This window comes from Haliaeetus leucocephalus, unplaced genomic scaffold (genome assembly GCF_000737465.1).
Source record: "Haliaeetus leucocephalus isolate CR32 unplaced genomic scaffold, Haliaeetus_leucocephalus-4.0 Scaffold763, whole genome shotgun sequence".
Classification (NCBI taxonomy): domain Eukaryota; kingdom Metazoa; phylum Chordata; class Aves; order Accipitriformes; family Accipitridae; genus Haliaeetus; species Haliaeetus leucocephalus.
This window is the reverse complement of record NW_010973199.1, coordinates 4,170,915-4,175,445: the sequence shown is the minus strand read 5'-3', so window position 1 is coordinate 4,175,445 and position 4,531 is coordinate 4,170,915.

Below are 4,531 nucleotides of genomic sequence, written 5' to 3'. Positions count from 1 at the left end.
TGTTGTTTCGAGAGCCGCAGATTGCTGAAGCAAAATGACAACTTTCTGCAAACCCACAGGACCAACGGTGAGTCCGACCAGCTGTTGCAGGGGGTCGCTGCGCAGCCCCTAAGCGGTCACCAAAAGGTAATCCAGCCTCGGACCAGGAGGAGAAGGGGGACCCAGCATGGAGCAGGGCTGAAGCCCTTACGGGAGCTAAAACTACCACTGCTTTTATGGGAGAGGTGGGAGCTCCTACAGAATTGTTACTGCTGCGGTTGCCAGCAGGGTACGACACAGCTCTCCCTCTGTAAGGATGGTACCTGAGCAAACCAGTAGCCAAATAGCCAGTGGGTGGAAAGATTTACATACCTACAAAGTTATAATTATTTCATATTAGCATGTCAAAACGCCAGGCACAAATTAGGTCCCTATTTTCTTTACCAAGCTCCAAAGAACAAAATGGTGACTGTCCCATTCTAAGTATGGCACATGAGGTGCAGAGTAGGAGCTTTCTAATTTCTAGTTTTCGAGCACTGTCCAATTAAACTGTTCTGGCACTAAGCTGTGACTGACATGCCTTCATGTGAGCTGGCTCCAGATGAATTTGTGACACTTTGTTTAGTCCCTTTATTTTCACCACTGTGGTAATATAGAAGAAAGAAAAAAAAAGGAAAATTAAAACCAAAATGCTTAGTTTACATTTTGACATGCAAAGATTTTTCTTTTAAAAACAACAACAAACGCAAACAAACAAAAAACCAAACACAAAAAAAACCATCACCAAAGGTCATTACTATTATATTTGCCTCTCCCCACAACCACCACCTTTTTTTTGTTGTTTTGTTAGGGAGTATCTGATCGCCAATAAAGCAGTAGCAAAGCAAAACCACTACCATTTCAGCTTCAGAAAGAACCTTCTATCTGACTCTCTGAGAGGATCCTGCTGTTCCTGTATTTTATTTCTACAGTGATATATGGCAGCTTTGGTAATTCTGGTAGCTCTTTCAGATCCATGGCCTTTTCAGCACTGACACATGTTAACATAACTGTAGCATCTGACAAGCACAGAAGAAATTCAGTCCCATCCGAGAAATCCTGGGCAGGGATGGGGGGGGAGGGGGGGGGTAGAGGGCAACATCTCCTCCTTTACAAGTGCTCTCCCTTTTCTCCGGAGTCCCATAGGCACCAGACTTGTCTCCCTTTTCTTCAGCACTAAAGTGAAGCTGTTGTGATCGATGGGGGGTGGGCTACAGTGTCGTCAGGATGCTAATGCTCAACTCCGCAGTTCTGTTTTAGCAGATCCAGTCACACCAACACCCTTCTCCTCCCAGCATCCACGAGGGACTGGTAGAATGAGGCTGACCAGTTGTCATACAGGATATGGATAATATGGCAATGATGCTGACTGGCAAGCAGCAGCCAGAACATATAACCCTTCCTTTAGATACAGATGACTCCATTTGTCCTATCAAAATTATTCACAATAAAAAAAAAGATAAAAAGTATTAATCTTGTTTGTGGTAAGGAGAGCTGTTAACAGCTCTAAGCTTTGGATGTACATGAAGCTATATAGCTTTTGTCTCTCATGGTGATTTCACCAGCTTTGAATTGCCTGTGACCATTAACTAGAAATTCACTTAACCTGAGATTAATCTTGAAAGACAGGAAATGAAAGGTAATGCCACACAGGCCTTCCGAGACATGTATTAATCCCAGCCTTTGACACAAACATGGTTTTCTATAGAGAAATAACAAATGAGCTATCCTTATCTCCCTGTGAAGTCCTACGTCTGTAGTGTTTACCTCAAGAAATCTAGGAAGGAGAAACACTTATCCATGCCCATCACTGACTTTCTCTGCTTCACCTTGGAATAAAACTAGAGTGCCTCATTTCCACTCCATTTCAAAACATGGTCACTCCTGCATGCGTGTTCTTTAGCAAAATAGCATTTTTCAGGAGGACACAGAAGAACCCAGATTATAGAGCAACTTCAGACCTTTTACAGGAGGGAAGTCAAAATACCGTTTACTGTTTATAAACCTGTAAACGGTCTATGGTCAAGCAACGTTGGAAATTCTCTCTCCCTCCCTAACCATAAAAAAGGAATAAATTAACTGCCGCTGCTCGGGGAAGCCTGAGCCCTCATTTCTCCCAGCACTTAGAAAACAGACTGGAGAAACAAGGTAGAGCAAAGAATTGCCAGGCGTCTGTGTAACCAGAACACAGAGTCTTCTTCTGTGGTGTCTTCAGGCCTCATGCAGGTGTTTGATGCGAGACTGATGTTACACACTCATCACCGGGAGGCCAGATTAGATTCTCCTTTCATTTCATCATACAGTTACATTCATATCCTTCCATCATAATACGAAATACTCCTGTGACTGTTACAGTATACCTGCAGTGCTTGAATAGTTTTGAACCGTTTAAAAGAGTTACAAAAAGATACTTAGCACCTTGCCGAGACAGCTGCAGTATCTTACGCTGTCACACATGCTGAGCAATAAGAAAAGTAAGTTGGACTTCTGCTTCGATTCATTTCACTCAAGCAGAGGGTCACAGAAACGGCACACCCACATAATTTCAGTGGCACCTTTGGGACAACTTACCTTGCATTACACGCTGCAGAAGTTTGCCTTTGGGGAGGAAGGAAAGAAGAGGAACTAGCGATGCACCGCCGTCACCTCTTTGGGGAGGGATTGATCCCCGTGGCAGCCCCAGCGACCCTCTGCCGGCCCCGGGAGCCGGGCAGACCTGGAGAGAGAGAGTGACCGCAGGGACGGATCCTCAGGGGACGCCCAGCCTCTCCTGGCTGCCCCTTCCCAGCCCGCCTCCCAGTTTACCCGGGGTCACTTCAGCTGGTCACCCGCATCCCGCTGCCCCGCAAAGCAGCGGAGACCCGCTCCGCGGCGGGAGGGGGGGCCCCGCCCCGCTGCACACGCAAGGCGTGTCCGTGGGCCGCACTGAAGTGTCCGTCCCCCGCCCCAAATCACCGGCCAGGCTCCGGGCTGGCTTTTCCCCGGGCGCCGGGAGGTGCCCCCGGTTCCCCCCGGCTGAGCCCTGCCGGGGTCCGCCTCAGCTGCCGATCCGACCTGTTGCTCGGCTCTGCATCGCAAGCAGCGCCGTCCGTCCGCGGGATCACTTCGGTAACGCGGGGCGTGCGAAAGGAGAAAGGCTCCCTTCTTCCCCTCCCAGCCGCTTTCCGAGCCGCACGGCGAGACAAGAGCCGCCGGCCGGAGCCCGAACCCCCGGGGGGAGGGGGCGGCGCTGCCGAGGGAGCCCCCTCTCCGGGGTGTACCGCTTCGGGCACGGTTCTAGCCATCGCGTCTCGCCCCTTCCCACGCAGCCAAAACCCAGGGAGGGCTCCAGGTGCCGCAAAACCTCGGCCAGAGCAGGGATGCCCGGCGCGGGGACCGCATCCCCCGTTTGGGAGGGCTCCGCTCCGGAGCGGTCCCCCAGGCGTGACCGCCAGGTCCCCTCAGAGCCGGGAAAAAAGCTCCCCCCACCCCCCCCGACCCCTCCGGCGCTGCCGTCCCCGGAGAGACTCACCGTCCGTCCGCCCCCCCCGCCCGGAAAGGGCCCCCGAGCCCGAGGGCGGCGGGAGGTGAGCGGGTACCCCTGCTCTTCGGGGGGGGGACACCACAGGGACACACAGCACCCGTTTTTTGTGCGGGTTTGTTACACACACCCCCCCCGGGAGCGTTCACAAACCCCACCGGCCCCTCCCGCCGCTCCTCAGGCGCCCACCGACGGGCGGGCTCGGCTTGGCAGAGTCTGCTGAGCAGCTAATAACATAACAACCCGGCTTTGATCAATCCGAACTAATTACCCCTCTTAATTAAAGTCTTTAGCGGTTGTTTCAGTGTTTTGGCAGGGAAGCGGGAGAGGTTTGCCCTCAGCCAGCACCAGCGCCGCGCTCCCCGCCCGGCCGAGCCGCGGCCCCCGCCGCCGCAGTCACTCGTGTTCAAATATTTATTTTCCACCAGGTCAACGAATTCTTTTTTTCTTTTTTTTTTTTTCCACGTGCAAGAATCAAACCGAAATTCAAATCCGTACATAGCGAACCAGCTCTGTCCATAGAGATACGATATTCAGAGGGGGAGAGGGAGAGGAGGAAACCAAGAAGGGGGAAGATAACCAGCAGGCAGCGGAGGCAGGGCGGGATCAACACAATGGAAATATATATATATATATACATCGAAATAATTAAAGTGGTGCAGCGTTCCCGGCTCGGGTAATACAGATCCCAAATAAATACAGCAGAAATTGGCTTGGCGCTTCTTCTCGTTTTTAAAACCATCTCTCCACCTGAGATGCAACGACAACGACAACGAAAAAAGAAAAATAGAGTCTTTAAAAACCAAACAAACCAAAAAAGAAAAATTTTTAAAAAAAGAAGAAGAAGAAGAGAGAGGAAACAATCAGTCCCGTAAACCTTAGTGGCGATATAGAGCATAACACACAAAACCGCTTAACAGGTGCATGCAAAGAGGCGGGCGGGCGGCGGCGGGGGCTCCCACCGGCGGCGCGGCGCTCCCCGCTGGCGGCCCC